The following is a 13,476-nucleotide window of genomic DNA, read 5'->3' on the forward strand; positions in this document are numbered from 1 at the left end:
TGTAATGCCTGCAGCACTTGATATTCCCAGGTGGTCTCCCATCCAAGTACTAACCAAGCCCAACATTGCGTAGCTTCTGAGATCAGACGAGATCAGGCGAGATCAGGCTTATTCAAGGTGGTGTGGCCGCAGGCGATTGCATTTCTGCTTTCATGACTTTTATGTTTAGTGAGCTGGGGGTGATTCCTCCAAAATTTCCTTTTGTCCTCCACACATTTCAATTGTAAAATGTAATTACAAAAATGTAATGCCTGCAGCACTTGATATTCCCAGGTGGTCTCCCATCCAAGTACTAACCAAGCCCAACATTGCTTAGCTTCTGAGATCAGACGAGATCAGGCTTATTCAAGGTGGTGTGGCCGCAGGCGATTGCATTTCTGCTTTCATGACTTTTATGTTTAGTGAGCTGGGGGTGATTCCTCCAAAATTTCCTTTTGTCCTCCACACATTTCTATTGTAAAATGTAATGCCTGCAGCACTTGATATTCCCAGGTGGTCTCCCATCCAAGTACTAACCAAGCCCAACATTGCTTAGCTTCTGAGATCAGACGAGATCAGGCTTATTCAAGGTGGTGTGGCCGCAGGCGATTGCATTTCTGCTTTCATGACTTTTATGTTTAGTGAGCTGGGGGTGATTCCTCCAAAATTTCCTTTTGTCCACACATTTCAATTGTAAAATGTAATTACAAAAATGTAATGCCTGCAGCACTTGATATTCCCAGGTGGTCTCCCATCCAAGTACTAACCAAGCCCAACATTGCTTAGCTTCTGAGATCAGACGAGATCAGGCTTATTCAAGGTGGTGTGACCGCAGGCGATTGCATTTCTGCTTTCATGACTTTTATGTTTAGTGAGCTGGGGGTGATTCCTCCAAAATTTCCTTTTGTCCTCCACACATTTCAATTGTAAAATGTAATGCCTGCAGCACTTGATATTCCCAGGTGGTCTCCCATCCAAGTACTAACCAAGCCCAACATTGCTTAGCTTCTGAGATCAGACGAGATCAGGCTTATTCAAGGTGGTGTGACCGCAGGCGATTGCATTTCTGCTTTCATGACTTTTATGTTTAGTGAGCTGGGGGTGATTCCTCCAAAATTTCCTTTTGTCCTCCACACATTTCTATTGTAAAATGTAATGCCTGCAGCACTTGATATTCCCAGGTGGTCTCCCATCCAAGTACTAACCAAGCCCAACATTGCTTAGCTTCTGAGATCAGACGAGATCAGGCTTATTCAAGGTGGTGTGGCCGCAGGCGATTGCATTTCTGCTTTCATGACTTTTATGTTTAGTGAGCTGGGGGTGATTCCTCCAAAATTTCCTTTTGTCCTCCACACATTTCAATTATAAAATGTAATTACAAAAATGTAATGCCTGCAGCACTTGATATTCCCAGGTGGTCTCCCATCCAAGTACTAACCAAGCCCAACATTGCTTAGCTTCTGAGATCAGACGAGATCAGGCTTATTCAAGGTGGTGTGGCCGCAGGCGATTGCATTTCTGCTTTCATGACTTTTATGTTTAGTGAGCTGGGGGTGATTCCTCCAAAATTTCCTTTTGTCCTCCACACATTTCAATTGTAAAATGTAATTACAAAAATGTAATGCCTGCAGCACTTGATATTCCCAGGTGGTCTCCCATCCAAGTACTAACCAAGCCCAACATTGCTTAGCTTCTGAGATCAGACGAGATCAGGCTTATTCAAGGTGGTGTGGCCGCAGGCTATTGAATTTCTGCTTTCATGACTTTTATGTTTAGTGAGCTGGGGGTGATTCCTCCAAAATTTCCTTTTGTCCTCCACACATTTCAATTGTAAAATGTAATGCCTGCAGCACTTGATATTCCCAGGTGGTCTCCCATCCAAGTACTAACCAAGCCCAACATTGCTTAGCTTCTGAGATCAGACGAGATCAGGCTTATTCAAGGTGGTGTGGCCGCAGGCGATTGCATTTCTGCTTTCATGACTTTTATGTTTAGTGAGCTGGGGGTGATTCCTCCAAAATTTCCTTTTGTCCTCCACACATTTCAATTGTAAAATGTAATTACAAAAATGTAATGCCTGCAGCACTTGATATTCCCAGGTGGTCTCCCATCCAAGTACTAACCAAGCCCAACATTGCTTAGCTTCTGAGATCAGACGAGATCAAGCTTATCCAAGGTGGTGTGGCCGCAGGCGATTGCATTTCTGCTTTCATGACTTTTATGTTTAGTGAGCTGGGGGTGATTCCTCCAAAATTTCCTTTTGTCCTCCACACATTTCAATTGTAAAATGTAATGCCTGCAGCACTTGATATTCCCAGGTGGTCTCGCATCCAAGTACTAACCAAGCCCAACATTGCTTAGCTTCTGAGATCAGACGAGATCAGGCTTATTCAAGGTGGTGTGGCCGCAGGCGATTGCATTTCTGCTTTCATGACTTTTATGTTTAGTGAGCTGGGGGTGATTCCTCCAAAATTTCCTTTTGTCCTCCACACATTTCAATTGTAAAATGTAATTACAAAAATGTAATGTCTGCAGCACTTGATATTCCCAGGTGGTCTCCCATCCAAGTACTAACCAAGCCCAACATTGCTTAGCTTCGGAGATCAGACGAGATCAGGCTTATTCAAGGTGGTGTGGCCGCAGGCAATGGCATTTCTGCTTTCATGACTTTTATGTTTAGTGAGCTGGGGGTGATTCCTCCAAAATTTCCTTTTGTCCTCCACACATTTCAATTGTAAAATGTAATTACAAAAATGTAATGCCTGCAGCACTTGATATTCCCAGGTGGTCTCCCATCCAAGTACTAACCAAGCCCAACATTGCTTAGCTTCTGAGATCAGACGAGATCAGGCTTATTCAAGGTGGTGTGGCCGCAGGCGATTGCATTTCTGCTTTCATGACTTTTATGTTTAGTGAGCTGGGGGTGATTCCTCCTAAATTTCCTTTTGTCCTCCACACATTTCAATTGTAAAATGTAATGCCTGCAGCACTTGATATTCCCAGGTGGTCTCCCATCCAAGTACTAACCAAGCCCAACATTGCTTAGCTTCTGAGATCAGACGAGGTCAGACTTATTCAAGGTGGTGTGGCCGCAGGCGATTGCATTTCTGCTTTCACGACTTTTATGTTTAGTGAGCTGGGGGTGATTCCTCCAAAATTTCCTTTTGTCCTCCACACATTTCAATTGTAAAATGTAATGCCTGCAGCACTTGATATTCTCAGGTGGTCTCCCATCCAAGTACTAACCAAGCCCAACATTGCTTAGCTTCTGAGATCAGACGAGATCATTCTTATTCAAGGTGGTGTGGCCGCAGGCGATTGCATTTCTGCTTTCATGACTTTTATGTTTAGTGAGCTGGGGGTGATTCCTCCAAAATGTCCTTTTGTCCTCCACACATTTCAATTGTAAAATGTAATTACAAAAATGTAATGCCTGCAGCACTTGATATTCCCAGGTGGTCTCCCATCCAAGTACTAACCAAGCCCAACATTGCTTAGCTTCTGAGATCAGACGAGATCAGGCTTATTCAAGGTGGTGTGGCCGCAGGTGATTGCATTTCTGCTTTCATGACTTTTATGTTTAGTGAGCTGGGGGTGATTCCTCCAAAATTTCCTTTTGTCCTCAACACATTTCAATTGTAAAATGTAATTACAAAAATGTAATGCCTGCAGCACTTGATATTCCCAGGTGGTCTCCCATCCAAGTACTAACCAAGCCCAACATTGCTTAGCTTCTGAGATCAGACGAGATCAGGCTTATTCAAGGTGGTGTGGCCGCAGGCGATTGCATTTCTGCTTTCATGACTTTTATGTTTAGTGAGCTGGGGGTGATTCCTCCAAAATTTCCTTTTGTCCTCCACACATTTCAATTGTAAAATGTAATGCCTGCAGCACTTGATATTCCCAGGTGGTCTCCCATCCAAGTACTAACCAAGCCCAACATTGCTTAGCTTCTGAGATCAGACGAGATCAGGCTTATTCAAGGTGGTGTGGCCGCAGGCGATTGCATTTCTGCTTTCATGACTTTTATGTTTAGTGAGCTGGGGGTGATTCCTCCAAAATTTCCTTTTGTCCTCCACACATTTCAATTGTAAAATGTAATGCCTGCAGCACTTGATATTCCCAGGTGGTCTCCCAACCAAGTACTAACCAAGCCCAACATTGCTTAGCTTCTGAGATCAGACGAGATCAGGCTTATTCAAGGTGGTGTGGCCGCAGGCGATTGCATTTCTGCTTTCATGACTTTTATGTTTAGTGAGCTGGGGGTGATTCCTCCAAAATTTCCTTTTGTCCTCCACACATTTCAATTGTAAAATGTAATTACAAAAATGTAATGCCTGCAGCACTTGATATTCCCAGGCGGTCTCCCATCCAAGTACTAACCAAGCCCAACATTGCTTAGCTTCTGAGATCAGACGAGATCAGGCTTATTCAAGGTGGTGTGGCCGCAGGCGATTGCATTTCTGCTTTCATGACTTTTATGTTTAGTGAGCTGGGGGTGATTCCTCCAAAATTTCCTTTTGTCCTCCACACATTTCAATTGTAAAATGTAATGCCTGCAGCACTTGATATTCCCAGGTGGTCTCCCATCCAAGTACTAACCAAGCCCAACATTGCTTAGCTTCTGAGATCAGGCTTATTCAAGGTGGTGTGGCCGCAGGCGATTGCATTTCTGCTTTCATGACTTTTATGTTTAGTGAGCTGGGGGTGATTCCTCCAAAATGTCCTTTTGTCCTCCACACATTTCAATTGTAAAATGTAATTACAAAAATGTAATGCCTGCAGCACTTGATATTCCCAGGTGGTCTCCCATCCAAGTACTAACCAAGCCCAACATTGCTTAGCTTCTGAGATCAGACGAGATCAGGCTTATTCAAGGTGGTGTGGCCGCAGGTGATTGCATTTCTGCTTTCATGACTTTTATGTTTAGTGAGCTGGGGGTGATTCCTCCAAAATTTCCTTTTGTCCTCAACACATTTCAATTGTAAAATGTAATTACAAAAATGTAATGCCTGCAGCACTTGATATTCCCAGGTGGTCTCCCATCCAAGTACTAACCAAGCCCAACATTGCTTAGCTTCTGAGATCAGACGAGATCAGGCTTATTCAAGGTGGTGTGGCCGCAGGCGATTGCATTTCTGCTTTCATGACTTTTATGTTTAGTGAGCTGGGGGTGATTCCTCCAAAATTTCCTTTTGTCCTCCACACATTTCAATTGTAAAATGTAATGCCTGCAGCACTTGATATTCCCAGGTGGTCTCCCATCCAAGTACTAACCAAGCCCAACATTGCTTAGCTTCTGAGATCAGACGAGATCAGGCTTATTCAAGGTGGTGTGGCCGCAGGCGATTGCATTTCTGCTTTCATGACTTTTATGTTTAGTGAGCTGGGGGTGATTCCTCCAAAATTTCCTTTTGTCCTCCACACATTTCAATTGTAAAATGTAATGCCTGCAGCACTTGATATTCCCAGGTGGTCTCCCAACCAAGTACTAACCAAGCCCAACATTGCTTAGCTTCTGAGATCAGACGAGATCAGGCTTATTCAAGGTGGTGTGGCCGCAGGCGATTGCATTTCTGCTTTCATGACTTTTATGTTTAGTGAGCTGGGGGTGATTCCTCCAAAATTTCCTTTTGTCCTCCACACATTTCAATTGTAAAATGTAATTACAAAAATGTAATGCCTGCAGCACTTGATATTCCCAGGCGGTCTCCCATCCAAGTACTAACCAAGCCCAACATTGCTTAGCTTCTGAGATCAGACGAGATCAGGCTTATTCAAGGTGGTGTGGCCGCAGGCGATTGCATTTCTGCTTTCATGACTTTTATGTTTAGTGAGCTGGGGGTGATTCCTCCAAAATTTCCTTTTGTCCTCCACACATTTCAATTGTAAAATGTAATGCCTGCAGCACTTGATATTCCCAGGTGGTCTCCCATCCAAGTACTAACCAAGCCCAACATTGCTTAGCTTCTGAGATCAGGCTTATTCAAGGTGGTGTGGCCGCAGGCGATTGCATTTCTGCTTTCATGACTTTTATGTTTAGTGAGCTGGGGGTGATTCCTCCAAAATTTCCTTTTGTCCTCCACACATTTCAATTGTAAAATGTAATGCCTGCAGCACTTGATATTCCCAGGTGGTCTCCCATCCAAGTACTAACCAAGCCCAACATTGCTTAGCTTCTGAGATCAGACGAGATCAGGCTTATTCAAGGTGGTGTGGCCGCAGGCGATTGCATTTCTGCTTTCATGACTTTTATGTTTAGTGAGCTGGGGGTGATTCCTCCAAAATTTCCTTTTGTCCTCCACACATTTCAATTGTAAAATGTAATGCCTGCAGCACTTGATATTCCCAGGTGGTCTCCCATCCAAGTACTAACCAAGCCCAACATTGCTTAGCTTCTGAGATCAGACGAGATCAGGCTTATTCAAGGTGGTGTGGACGCAGGCGATTGCATTTCTGCTTTCATGACTTTTATGTTTAGTGAGCTGGGGGTGATTCCTCCAAAATTTCCTTTTGTCCTCCACACATTTCAATTGTAAAATGTAATGCCTGCAGCACTTGATATTCCCAGGTGGTCTCCCATCCAAGTACTAACCAAGCCCAACATTGCTTAGCTTCTGAGATCAGACGAGATCAGGCTTATTCAAGGTGGTGTGGCCGCAGGCGATTGCATTTCTGCTTTCATGACTTTTATGTTTAGTGAGCTGGGGGTGATTCCTCCAAAATTTCCTTTTGTCCTCCACACATTTCAATTGTAAAATGTAATGCCTGCAGCACTTGATATTCCCAGGTGGTCTCCCATCCAAGTACTAACCAAGCCCAACATTGCTTAGCTTCTGAGATCAGACGAGATCAGGCTTATTCAAGGTGGTGTGGCCGCAGGCGATTGCATTTCTGCTTTCATGACTTTTATGTTTAGTGAGCTGGGGGTGATTCCTCCAAAATTTCCTTTTGTCTTCCACACATTTCTATTGTAAAATGTAATGCCTGCAGCACTTGATATTCCCAGGTGGTCTCCCATCCAAGTACTAACCAAGCCCAACATTGCTTAGCTTCTGAGATCAGACGAGATCAGGCTTATTCAAGGTGGTGTGGCCGCAGGCGATTGCATTTCTGCTTTCATGACTTTTATGTTTAGTGAGCTGGGGGTGATTCCTCCAAAATTTCCTTTTGTCCTCCACACATTTCAATTGTAAAATGTGATTACAAAAATGTAATGCCTGCAGCACTTGATATTCCCAGGTGGTCTCCCATCCAAGTACTAACCAAGCCCAACATTGCTTAGCTTCTGAGATCAGACGAGATCAGGCTTATTCAAGGTGGTGTGGCCGCAGGCGATTGCATTTCTGCTTTCATGACTTTTATGTTTAGTGAGCTGGGGGTGATTCCTCCAAAATTTCCTTTTGTCCTCCACACATTTCTATTTTAAAATGTAATGCCTGCAGCACTTGATATTCCCAGGTGGTCTCCCATCCAAGTACTAACCAAGCCCAACATTGCTTAGCTTCTGAGATCAGACGAGATCAGGCTTATTCAAGGTGGTGTGGCCGCAGGCGATTGCATTTCTGCTTTCATGACTTTTATGTTTAGTGAGCTGGGGGTGATTCCTCCAAAATTTCCTTTTGTCCTCCACACATTTCAATTGTAAAATGTAATTACAAAAATGTAATGCCTGCAGCACTTGATATTCCCAGGTGGTCTCCCATCCAAGTACTAACCAAGCCCAACATTGCTTAGCTTCTGAGATCAGACGAGATCAGGCTTATTCAAGGTGGTGTGGCCGCAGGCGATTGCATTTCTGCTTTCATGACTTTTATGTTTAGTGAGCTGGGGGTGATTCCTCCAAAATTTCCTTTTGTCCTCCACACATTTCAATTGTAAAATGTAATTACAAAAATGTAATGCCTGCAGCACTTGATATTCCCAGGTGGTCTCCCATCCAAGTACTAACCAAGCCCAACATTGCTTAGCTTCTGAGATCAGACGAGATCAGGCTTATTCAAGGTGGTGTGGCCGCAGGCGATTGCATTTCTGCTTTCATGACTTTTATGTTTAGTGAGCTGGGGGTGATTCCTCCAAAATTTCCTTTTGTCCTCCACACATTTCAATTGTAAAATGTAATTACAAAAATGTAATGCCTGCAGCACTTGATATTCCCAGGTGGTCTCCCATCCAAGTACTAACCAAGCCCAACATTGCTTAGCTTCTGAGATCAGACGAGATCAGGCTTATTCAAGGTGGTGTGGCCGCAGGCGATTGCATTTCTGCTTTCATGACTTTTATGTTTAGTGAGCTGGGGGTGATTCCTCCAAAATTTCCTTTTGTCCTCCACACATTTCAATTGTAAAATGTAATTACAAAAATGTAATGCCTGCAGCACTTGATATTCCCAGGTGGTCTCCCATCCAAGTACTAACCAAGCCCAACATTGCTTAGCTTCTGAGATCAGACGAGATCAGGCTTATTCAAGGTGGTGTGGCCGCAGGCGATTGCATTTCTGCTTTCATGACTTTTATGTTTAGTGAGCTGGGGGTGATTCCTCCAAAATTTCCTTTTGTCCTCCACACATTTCAATTGTAAAATGTAATGCCTGCAGCACTTGATATTCCCAGGTGGTCTCCCATCCAAGTACTAACCAAGCCCAACATTGCTTAGCTTCTGAGATCAGACGAGATCAGGCTTATTCAAGGTGGTGTGGCCGCAGGCGATTGCATTTCTGCTTTCATGACTTTTATGTTTAGTGAGCTGGGGGTGATTCCTCCAAAATTTCCTTTTGTCCTCCACACATTTCAATTGTAAAATGTAATACCTGCAACACTTGATATTCCCAGGTGGTCTCCCATCCAAGTACTAACCAAGCCCAACATTGCTTAGCTTCTGAGATCAGGCTTATTCAAGGTGGTGTGGCCGCAGGCGATTGCATTTCTGCTTTCATGACTTTTATGTTTAGTGAGCTGGGGGTGATTCCTCCAAAATTTCCTTTTGTCCTCCACACATTTCAATTGTAAAATGTAATTACAAAAATGTAATGCCTGCAGCACTTGATATTCCCAGGTGGTCTCCCATCCAAGTACTAACCAAGCCCAACATTGCTTAGCTTCTGAGATCAGACGAGATCAGGCTTATTCAAGGTGGTGTGGCCGCAGACGATTGCATTTCTGCTTTCATGACTTTTATGTTTAGTGAGCTGGGGGTGATTCCTCCAAAATTTCCTTTTGTCCTCCACACATTTCAATTGTAAAATGTAATGCCTGCAGCACTTGATATTCCCAGGTGGTCTCCCATCCAAGTACTAACCAAGCCCAACATTGCTTAGCTTCTGAGATCAGACGAGATCAGGCTTATTCAAGGTGGTGTGGCCGCAGGCGATTGCATTTCTGCTTTCATGACTTTTATGTTTAGTGAGCTGGGGGTGATTCCTCCAAAATTTCCTTTTGTCCTCCACACATTTCAATTGTAAAATGTAATGCCTGCAGCACTTGATATTCCCAGGTGGTCTCCCATCCAAGTACTAACCAAGCCCAACATTGCTTAGCTTCTGAGATCAGGCTTATTCAAGGAGGTGTGGCCGCAGGCGATTGCATTTCTGCTTTCATGACTTTTATGTTTAGTGAGCTGGGGGTGATTCCTCCAAAATTTCCTTTTGTCCTCCACACATTTCAATTGTAAAATGTAATGCCTGCAGCACTTGATATTCCCAGGTGGTCTCCCATCCAAGTACTAACCAAGCCCAACATTGCTTAGCTTCTGAGATCAGACGAGATCAGGCTTATTCAAGGTGGTGTGGCCGCAGGCGATTGCATTTCTGCTTTCATGACTTTTATGTTTAGTGAGCTGGGGGTGATTCCTCCAAAATTTCCTTTTGTCCTCCACACATTTCAATTGTAAAATGTAATGCCTGCAGCACTTGATATTCCCAGGTGGTCTCCCATCCAAGTACTAACCAAGCCCAACATTGCTTAGCTTCTGAGATCAGGCTTATTCAAGGAGGTGTGGCCGCAGGCGATTGCATTTCTGCTTTCATGACTTTTATGTTTAGTGAGCTGGGGGTGATTCCTCCAAAATTTCCTTTTGTCCTCCACACATTTCAATTGTAAAATGTAATTACAAAAATGTAATGCCTGCAGCACTTGATATTCCCAGGTGGTCTCCCATCCAAGTACTAACCAAGCCCAACATTGCTTAGCTTCTGAGATCAAACGAGATCAGGCTTATTCAAGGTGGTGTGGCCGCAGGCGATTGCATTTCTGCTTTCATGACTTTTATGTTTAGTGAGCTGGGGGTGATTCCTCCAAAATTTCCTTTTGTCCTCCACACATTTCTATTGTAAAATGTAATTACAAAAATGTAATGCCTGCAGCACTTGATATTCCCAGGTGGTCTCCCATCCAAGTACTAACCAAGCCCAACATTGCTTAGCTTCTGAGATCAGACGAGATCAGGCTTATTCAAGGTGGTGTGGCCGCAGGCGATTGCATTTCTGGTTTCATGACTTTTATGTTTAGTGAGCTGGGGGTGATTCCTCCAAAATTTCCTTTTGTCCTCCACACATTTCTATTGTAAAATGTAATGCCTGCAGCACTTGATATTCCCAGGTGGTCTCCCATCCAAGTACTAACCAAGCCCAACATTGCTTAGCTTCTGAGATCAGACGAGATCAGGCTTATTCAAGGTGGTGTGGCCGCAGGCGATGGCATTTCTGCTTTCATGACTTTTATGTTTAGTGAGCTGGGGGTGATTCCTCCAAAATTTCCTTTTGTCCTCCACACATTTCAATTGTAAAATGTAATGCCTGCAGCACTTGATATTCCCAGGTGGTCTCCCATCCAAGTACTAACCAAGCCCAACATTGCTTAGCTTCTGAGATCAGACGAGATCAGGCTTATTCAAGGTGGTGTGGCCGCAGGCGATGGCATTTCTGCTTTCATGACTTTTATGTTTAGTGAGCTGGGGGTGATTCCTCCAAAATTTCCTTTTGTCCTCCACACATTTCAATTGTAAAATGTAATGCCTGCAGCACTTGATATTCCCAGGTGGTCTCCCATCCAAGTACTAACCAAGCCCAACATTGCTTAGCTTCTGAGATCAGACGAGATCAGGCTTATTCAAGGTGGTGTGGCCGCAGGCGATGGCATTTCTGCTTTCATGACTTTTATGTTTAGTGAGCTGGGGGTGATTCCTCCAAAATTTCCTTTTGTCCTCCACACATTTCAATTGTAAAATGTAATTACAAAAATGTAATGCCTGCAGCACTTGATATTCCCAGGTTGTCTCCCATCCAAGTACTAACCAAGCCCAACATTGCTTAGCTTCTGAGATCAGACGAGATCAGGCTTATTCAAGGTGGTGTGGCCGCAGGCGATTGCATTTCTGCTTTCATGACTTTTATGTTTAGTGAGCTGGGGGTGATTCCTCCAAAATTTCCTTTTGTCCTCCACACATTTCAATTGTAAAATGTAATGCCTGCAGCACTTGATATTCCCAGGTGGTCTCCCATCCAAGTACTAACCAAGCCCAACATTGCTTAGCTTCTGAGATCAGACGAGATCAGGCTTATTCAAGGTGGTGTGGCCGCAGGCGATTGCATTTCTGCTTTCATGACTTTTATGTTTAGTGAGCTGGGGGTGATTCCTCCAAAATTTCCTTTTGTCCTCCACACATTTCAATTGTAAAATGTAATTACTAAAATGTAATGCCTGCAGCACTTGATATTCCCAGGTGGTCTCCCATCCAAGTACTAACCAAGCCCAACATTGCTTAGCTTCTGAGATCAGACGAGATCAGGCTTATTCAAGGTGGTGTGGCCGCAGGCGATTGCATTTCTGCTTTCATGACTTTTATGTTTAGTGAGCTGGGGGTGATTCCTCCAAAATTTCCTTTTGTCCTCCACACATTTCAATTGTAAAATGTAATTACTAAAATGTAATGCCTGCAGCACTTGATATTCCCAGGTGGTCTCCCATCCAAGTACTAACCAAGCCCAACATTGCTTAGCTTCTGAGATCAGACGAGATCAGGCTTATTCAAGGTGGTGTGGCCGCAGGCGATTGCATTTCTGCTTTCATGACTTTTATGTTTAGTGAGCTGGGGGTGATTCCTACAAAATTTCCTTTTGTCCTCCACACATTTCAATTGTAAAATGTAATGCCTGCAGCACTTGGTATTCCCAGGTGGTCTCCCATCCAAGTACTAACCAAGCCCAACATTGCTTAGCTTCTGAGATCAGACGAGATCAGGCTTATTCAAGGTGGTGTGGCTGCAGGCGATTGCATTTCTGCTTTCATGACTTTTATGTTTAGTGAGCTGGGGGTGATTCCTCCAAAATTTCCTTTTGTCCTCCACACATTTCAATTGTAAAATGTAATTACAAAAATGTAATGCCTGCAGCACTTGATATTCCCAGGTGGTCTCCCATCCAAGTACTAACCAAGCCCAACATTGCTTAGCTTCTGAGATCAGACGAGATCAGGCTTATTCAAGGTGGTGTGGCCGCAGGCGATTGCATTTCTGCTTTCATGACTTTTATGTTTAGTGAGCTGGGGGTGATTCCTCCAAAATTTCCTTTTGTCCTCCACACATTTCAATTGTAAAATGTAATTACAAAAATGTAATGCCTGCAGCACTTGATATTCCCAGGTGGCCTCCCATCCAAGTACTAACCAAGCCCAACATTGCTTAGCTTCTGAGATCAGACGAGATCAGGCTTATTCAAGGTGGTGTGGCCTCAGGCGACTGCTTTTCTGCTTTCATGACTTTTATGTTTAGTGAGCTGGGGGTGATTCCTCCAAAATTTCCTTTTGTCCTCCACACATTTCAATTGTAAAATGTAATGCCTGCAGCACTTGATATTCCCAGGTGGTCTCCCATCCAAGTACTAACCAAGCCCAACATTGCTTAGCTTCTGAGATAAGACGAGATCAGGCTTATTCAAGGTGGTGTGGCCGCAAGCGACTGCTTTTCTGCTTTCATGACTTTTATGTTTAGTGAGCTGGGGGTGATTCCTCCAAAATTTCCTTTTGTCCTCCACACATTTCAATTGTAAAATGTAATTACAAAAATGTAATGCCTGCAGCACTTGATATTCCCAGGTGGTCTCCCATCCAAGTACTAACCAAGCCCAACATTGCTTAGCTTCTGAGATCAGACGAGATCAGGCTTATTCAAGGTGGTGTGGCCGCAGGCGATTGCATTCCTGCTTTCATGACTTTTATGTTTAGTGAGCTGGGGGTGATTCCTCCAAAATTTCCTTTTGTCCTCCACACATTTCAATTGTAAAATGTAATTACAAAAATGTAATGCCTGCAGCACTTGATATTCCCAGGTGGTCTCCCATCCAAGTACTAACCAAGCGCAACATTGCTTAGCTTCTGAGATCAGACGAGATCAGGCTTATTCAAGGTGGTGTGGCCGCAGGTGATTGCATTTCTGCTTTCATGACTTTTATGTTTAGTGAGCTGGGGGTGATTCCTCCAAAATTTCCTTTTGTCCCACACATTT

At 43.8% G+C, this 13,476-nt stretch overlaps 50 non-coding genes and 10 pseudogenes across 50 annotated transcripts; all 60 read right to left on the reverse strand.

Annotated features, from left to right (window-relative positions):
* Positions 1-5: 5 nt before the first annotated feature.
* Positions 6-134, reverse strand: LOC131714185 (5S ribosomal RNA; annotated as a pseudogene).
* A 114-nt stretch (positions 135-248) lies between these two features.
* On the reverse strand, positions 249-367 carry LOC131719227 (5S ribosomal RNA). Its single transcript, XR_009318123.1, has one exon. It is a non-coding gene; the product is annotated as a 5S ribosomal RNA (ribosomal RNA).
* A 100-nt stretch (positions 368-467) lies between these two features.
* On the reverse strand, positions 468-586 carry LOC131719228 (5S ribosomal RNA). Its single transcript, XR_009318124.1, has one exon. It is a non-coding gene; the product is annotated as a 5S ribosomal RNA (ribosomal RNA).
* Positions 587-697: 111 nt separating this feature from the next.
* LOC131709897 (5S ribosomal RNA) lies at positions 698-816 on the reverse strand. The gene has a single exon (XR_009311761.1). It is a non-coding gene; the product is annotated as a 5S ribosomal RNA (ribosomal RNA).
* Positions 817-916: 100 nt separating this feature from the next.
* Positions 917-1,035, reverse strand: LOC131709898 (5S ribosomal RNA). Its single transcript, XR_009311762.1, has one exon. It is a non-coding gene; the product is annotated as a 5S ribosomal RNA (ribosomal RNA).
* A 100-nt stretch (positions 1,036-1,135) lies between these two features.
* On the reverse strand, positions 1,136-1,254 carry LOC131719229 (5S ribosomal RNA). The gene has a single exon (XR_009318125.1). It is a non-coding gene; the product is annotated as a 5S ribosomal RNA (ribosomal RNA).
* A 114-nt stretch (positions 1,255-1,368) lies between these two features.
* LOC131719231 (5S ribosomal RNA) lies at positions 1,369-1,487 on the reverse strand. The gene has a single exon (XR_009318127.1). It is a non-coding gene; the product is annotated as a 5S ribosomal RNA (ribosomal RNA).
* A 114-nt stretch (positions 1,488-1,601) lies between these two features.
* Positions 1,602-1,720, reverse strand: LOC131719232 (5S ribosomal RNA). The gene has a single exon (XR_009318128.1). It is a non-coding gene; the product is annotated as a 5S ribosomal RNA (ribosomal RNA).
* Positions 1,721-1,820: 100 nt separating this feature from the next.
* On the reverse strand, positions 1,821-1,939 carry LOC131719233 (5S ribosomal RNA). Its single transcript, XR_009318129.1, has one exon. It is a non-coding gene; the product is annotated as a 5S ribosomal RNA (ribosomal RNA).
* A 114-nt stretch (positions 1,940-2,053) lies between these two features.
* On the reverse strand, positions 2,054-2,172 carry LOC131710513 (5S ribosomal RNA). The gene has a single exon (XR_009312386.1). It is a non-coding gene; the product is annotated as a 5S ribosomal RNA (ribosomal RNA).
* Positions 2,173-2,272: 100 nt separating this feature from the next.
* On the reverse strand, positions 2,273-2,391 carry LOC131712937 (5S ribosomal RNA). Its single transcript, XR_009314825.1, has one exon. It is a non-coding gene; the product is annotated as a 5S ribosomal RNA (ribosomal RNA).
* A 114-nt stretch (positions 2,392-2,505) lies between these two features.
* LOC131713119 (5S ribosomal RNA) lies at positions 2,506-2,624 on the reverse strand. Its single transcript, XR_009315007.1, has one exon. It is a non-coding gene; the product is annotated as a 5S ribosomal RNA (ribosomal RNA).
* Positions 2,625-2,738: 114 nt separating this feature from the next.
* LOC131719234 (5S ribosomal RNA) lies at positions 2,739-2,857 on the reverse strand. Its single transcript, XR_009318130.1, has one exon. It is a non-coding gene; the product is annotated as a 5S ribosomal RNA (ribosomal RNA).
* A 100-nt stretch (positions 2,858-2,957) lies between these two features.
* Positions 2,958-3,076, reverse strand: LOC131713161 (5S ribosomal RNA). Its single transcript, XR_009315046.1, has one exon. It is a non-coding gene; the product is annotated as a 5S ribosomal RNA (ribosomal RNA).
* Positions 3,077-3,176: 100 nt separating this feature from the next.
* Positions 3,177-3,295, reverse strand: LOC131713686 (5S ribosomal RNA; annotated as a pseudogene).
* Positions 3,296-3,409: 114 nt separating this feature from the next.
* On the reverse strand, positions 3,410-3,528 carry LOC131710843 (5S ribosomal RNA). Its single transcript, XR_009312725.1, has one exon. It is a non-coding gene; the product is annotated as a 5S ribosomal RNA (ribosomal RNA).
* Positions 3,529-3,642: 114 nt separating this feature from the next.
* On the reverse strand, positions 3,643-3,761 carry LOC131719235 (5S ribosomal RNA). Its single transcript, XR_009318131.1, has one exon. It is a non-coding gene; the product is annotated as a 5S ribosomal RNA (ribosomal RNA).
* Positions 3,762-3,861: 100 nt separating this feature from the next.
* LOC131719236 (5S ribosomal RNA) lies at positions 3,862-3,980 on the reverse strand. Its single transcript, XR_009318132.1, has one exon. It is a non-coding gene; the product is annotated as a 5S ribosomal RNA (ribosomal RNA).
* Positions 3,981-4,080: 100 nt separating this feature from the next.
* On the reverse strand, positions 4,081-4,199 carry LOC131710195 (5S ribosomal RNA). The gene has a single exon (XR_009312064.1). It is a non-coding gene; the product is annotated as a 5S ribosomal RNA (ribosomal RNA).
* A 114-nt stretch (positions 4,200-4,313) lies between these two features.
* On the reverse strand, positions 4,314-4,432 carry LOC131720648 (5S ribosomal RNA). Its single transcript, XR_009319545.1, has one exon. It is a non-coding gene; the product is annotated as a 5S ribosomal RNA (ribosomal RNA).
* A 100-nt stretch (positions 4,433-4,532) lies between these two features.
* Positions 4,533-4,641, reverse strand: LOC131715171 (5S ribosomal RNA; annotated as a pseudogene).
* Positions 4,642-4,755: 114 nt separating this feature from the next.
* Positions 4,756-4,874, reverse strand: LOC131710844 (5S ribosomal RNA). Its single transcript, XR_009312726.1, has one exon. It is a non-coding gene; the product is annotated as a 5S ribosomal RNA (ribosomal RNA).
* Positions 4,875-4,988: 114 nt separating this feature from the next.
* On the reverse strand, positions 4,989-5,107 carry LOC131719237 (5S ribosomal RNA). The gene has a single exon (XR_009318133.1). It is a non-coding gene; the product is annotated as a 5S ribosomal RNA (ribosomal RNA).
* A 100-nt stretch (positions 5,108-5,207) lies between these two features.
* LOC131719238 (5S ribosomal RNA) lies at positions 5,208-5,326 on the reverse strand. Its single transcript, XR_009318134.1, has one exon. It is a non-coding gene; the product is annotated as a 5S ribosomal RNA (ribosomal RNA).
* Positions 5,327-5,426: 100 nt separating this feature from the next.
* Positions 5,427-5,545, reverse strand: LOC131710196 (5S ribosomal RNA). The gene has a single exon (XR_009312065.1). It is a non-coding gene; the product is annotated as a 5S ribosomal RNA (ribosomal RNA).
* Positions 5,546-5,659: 114 nt separating this feature from the next.
* On the reverse strand, positions 5,660-5,778 carry LOC131720649 (5S ribosomal RNA). Its single transcript, XR_009319546.1, has one exon. It is a non-coding gene; the product is annotated as a 5S ribosomal RNA (ribosomal RNA).
* A 100-nt stretch (positions 5,779-5,878) lies between these two features.
* LOC131715172 (5S ribosomal RNA) lies at positions 5,879-5,987 on the reverse strand (annotated as a pseudogene).
* Positions 5,988-6,087: 100 nt separating this feature from the next.
* LOC131719239 (5S ribosomal RNA) lies at positions 6,088-6,206 on the reverse strand. Its single transcript, XR_009318135.1, has one exon. It is a non-coding gene; the product is annotated as a 5S ribosomal RNA (ribosomal RNA).
* A 100-nt stretch (positions 6,207-6,306) lies between these two features.
* Positions 6,307-6,425, reverse strand: LOC131712080 (5S ribosomal RNA). Its single transcript, XR_009313969.1, has one exon. It is a non-coding gene; the product is annotated as a 5S ribosomal RNA (ribosomal RNA).
* Positions 6,426-6,525: 100 nt separating this feature from the next.
* On the reverse strand, positions 6,526-6,644 carry LOC131719240 (5S ribosomal RNA). Its single transcript, XR_009318136.1, has one exon. It is a non-coding gene; the product is annotated as a 5S ribosomal RNA (ribosomal RNA).
* Positions 6,645-6,744: 100 nt separating this feature from the next.
* On the reverse strand, positions 6,745-6,863 carry LOC131719242 (5S ribosomal RNA). Its single transcript, XR_009318138.1, has one exon. It is a non-coding gene; the product is annotated as a 5S ribosomal RNA (ribosomal RNA).
* Positions 6,864-6,963: 100 nt separating this feature from the next.
* Positions 6,964-7,082, reverse strand: LOC131719243 (5S ribosomal RNA). Its single transcript, XR_009318139.1, has one exon. It is a non-coding gene; the product is annotated as a 5S ribosomal RNA (ribosomal RNA).
* A 114-nt stretch (positions 7,083-7,196) lies between these two features.
* Positions 7,197-7,315, reverse strand: LOC131719244 (5S ribosomal RNA). The gene has a single exon (XR_009318140.1). It is a non-coding gene; the product is annotated as a 5S ribosomal RNA (ribosomal RNA).
* Positions 7,316-7,415: 100 nt separating this feature from the next.
* LOC131719245 (5S ribosomal RNA) lies at positions 7,416-7,534 on the reverse strand. Its single transcript, XR_009318141.1, has one exon. It is a non-coding gene; the product is annotated as a 5S ribosomal RNA (ribosomal RNA).
* A 114-nt stretch (positions 7,535-7,648) lies between these two features.
* LOC131719246 (5S ribosomal RNA) lies at positions 7,649-7,767 on the reverse strand. Its single transcript, XR_009318142.1, has one exon. It is a non-coding gene; the product is annotated as a 5S ribosomal RNA (ribosomal RNA).
* A 114-nt stretch (positions 7,768-7,881) lies between these two features.
* On the reverse strand, positions 7,882-8,000 carry LOC131719247 (5S ribosomal RNA). The gene has a single exon (XR_009318143.1). It is a non-coding gene; the product is annotated as a 5S ribosomal RNA (ribosomal RNA).
* Positions 8,001-8,114: 114 nt separating this feature from the next.
* On the reverse strand, positions 8,115-8,233 carry LOC131719248 (5S ribosomal RNA). The gene has a single exon (XR_009318144.1). It is a non-coding gene; the product is annotated as a 5S ribosomal RNA (ribosomal RNA).
* A 114-nt stretch (positions 8,234-8,347) lies between these two features.
* LOC131719249 (5S ribosomal RNA) lies at positions 8,348-8,466 on the reverse strand. Its single transcript, XR_009318145.1, has one exon. It is a non-coding gene; the product is annotated as a 5S ribosomal RNA (ribosomal RNA).
* A 100-nt stretch (positions 8,467-8,566) lies between these two features.
* Positions 8,567-8,685, reverse strand: LOC131719250 (5S ribosomal RNA). Its single transcript, XR_009318146.1, has one exon. It is a non-coding gene; the product is annotated as a 5S ribosomal RNA (ribosomal RNA).
* A 100-nt stretch (positions 8,686-8,785) lies between these two features.
* On the reverse strand, positions 8,786-8,894 carry LOC131715996 (5S ribosomal RNA; annotated as a pseudogene).
* Positions 8,895-9,008: 114 nt separating this feature from the next.
* On the reverse strand, positions 9,009-9,127 carry LOC131710098 (5S ribosomal RNA). The gene has a single exon (XR_009311967.1). It is a non-coding gene; the product is annotated as a 5S ribosomal RNA (ribosomal RNA).
* A 100-nt stretch (positions 9,128-9,227) lies between these two features.
* On the reverse strand, positions 9,228-9,346 carry LOC131719251 (5S ribosomal RNA). The gene has a single exon (XR_009318147.1). It is a non-coding gene; the product is annotated as a 5S ribosomal RNA (ribosomal RNA).
* A 100-nt stretch (positions 9,347-9,446) lies between these two features.
* On the reverse strand, positions 9,447-9,555 carry LOC131715350 (5S ribosomal RNA; annotated as a pseudogene).
* Positions 9,556-9,655: 100 nt separating this feature from the next.
* On the reverse strand, positions 9,656-9,774 carry LOC131719253 (5S ribosomal RNA). Its single transcript, XR_009318149.1, has one exon. It is a non-coding gene; the product is annotated as a 5S ribosomal RNA (ribosomal RNA).
* A 100-nt stretch (positions 9,775-9,874) lies between these two features.
* Positions 9,875-9,983, reverse strand: LOC131715351 (5S ribosomal RNA; annotated as a pseudogene).
* Positions 9,984-10,097: 114 nt separating this feature from the next.
* LOC131709870 (5S ribosomal RNA) lies at positions 10,098-10,216 on the reverse strand. Its single transcript, XR_009311734.1, has one exon. It is a non-coding gene; the product is annotated as a 5S ribosomal RNA (ribosomal RNA).
* A 114-nt stretch (positions 10,217-10,330) lies between these two features.
* LOC131719254 (5S ribosomal RNA) lies at positions 10,331-10,449 on the reverse strand. Its single transcript, XR_009318151.1, has one exon. It is a non-coding gene; the product is annotated as a 5S ribosomal RNA (ribosomal RNA).
* A 100-nt stretch (positions 10,450-10,549) lies between these two features.
* LOC131719255 (5S ribosomal RNA) lies at positions 10,550-10,668 on the reverse strand. The gene has a single exon (XR_009318152.1). It is a non-coding gene; the product is annotated as a 5S ribosomal RNA (ribosomal RNA).
* A 100-nt stretch (positions 10,669-10,768) lies between these two features.
* Positions 10,769-10,887, reverse strand: LOC131719256 (5S ribosomal RNA). Its single transcript, XR_009318153.1, has one exon. It is a non-coding gene; the product is annotated as a 5S ribosomal RNA (ribosomal RNA).
* A 100-nt stretch (positions 10,888-10,987) lies between these two features.
* On the reverse strand, positions 10,988-11,106 carry LOC131719257 (5S ribosomal RNA). The gene has a single exon (XR_009318154.1). It is a non-coding gene; the product is annotated as a 5S ribosomal RNA (ribosomal RNA).
* Positions 11,107-11,220: 114 nt separating this feature from the next.
* LOC131712980 (5S ribosomal RNA) lies at positions 11,221-11,339 on the reverse strand. Its single transcript, XR_009314867.1, has one exon. It is a non-coding gene; the product is annotated as a 5S ribosomal RNA (ribosomal RNA).
* A 100-nt stretch (positions 11,340-11,439) lies between these two features.
* LOC131719258 (5S ribosomal RNA) lies at positions 11,440-11,558 on the reverse strand. Its single transcript, XR_009318155.1, has one exon. It is a non-coding gene; the product is annotated as a 5S ribosomal RNA (ribosomal RNA).
* Positions 11,559-11,672: 114 nt separating this feature from the next.
* Positions 11,673-11,791, reverse strand: LOC131719259 (5S ribosomal RNA). The gene has a single exon (XR_009318156.1). It is a non-coding gene; the product is annotated as a 5S ribosomal RNA (ribosomal RNA).
* A 114-nt stretch (positions 11,792-11,905) lies between these two features.
* Positions 11,906-12,024, reverse strand: LOC131719260 (5S ribosomal RNA). The gene has a single exon (XR_009318157.1). It is a non-coding gene; the product is annotated as a 5S ribosomal RNA (ribosomal RNA).
* Positions 12,025-12,124: 100 nt separating this feature from the next.
* Positions 12,125-12,243, reverse strand: LOC131717465 (5S ribosomal RNA). Its single transcript, XR_009316352.1, has one exon. It is a non-coding gene; the product is annotated as a 5S ribosomal RNA (ribosomal RNA).
* Positions 12,244-12,357: 114 nt separating this feature from the next.
* Positions 12,358-12,476, reverse strand: LOC131719261 (5S ribosomal RNA). The gene has a single exon (XR_009318158.1). It is a non-coding gene; the product is annotated as a 5S ribosomal RNA (ribosomal RNA).
* Positions 12,477-12,590: 114 nt separating this feature from the next.
* Positions 12,591-12,709, reverse strand: LOC131713447 (5S ribosomal RNA; annotated as a pseudogene).
* A 100-nt stretch (positions 12,710-12,809) lies between these two features.
* On the reverse strand, positions 12,810-12,928 carry LOC131713618 (5S ribosomal RNA; annotated as a pseudogene).
* Positions 12,929-13,042: 114 nt separating this feature from the next.
* Positions 13,043-13,161, reverse strand: LOC131719262 (5S ribosomal RNA). Its single transcript, XR_009318159.1, has one exon. It is a non-coding gene; the product is annotated as a 5S ribosomal RNA (ribosomal RNA).
* A 114-nt stretch (positions 13,162-13,275) lies between these two features.
* Positions 13,276-13,394, reverse strand: LOC131713621 (5S ribosomal RNA; annotated as a pseudogene).
* Positions 13,395-13,476: the final 82 nt, after the last annotated feature.

The sequence above is a fragment of the Acipenser ruthenus genome, chromosome 44 (assembly GCF_902713425.1).
Source record: "Acipenser ruthenus chromosome 44, fAciRut3.2 maternal haplotype, whole genome shotgun sequence".
NCBI lineage: Eukaryota > Metazoa > Chordata > Actinopteri > Acipenseriformes > Acipenseridae > Acipenser > Acipenser ruthenus.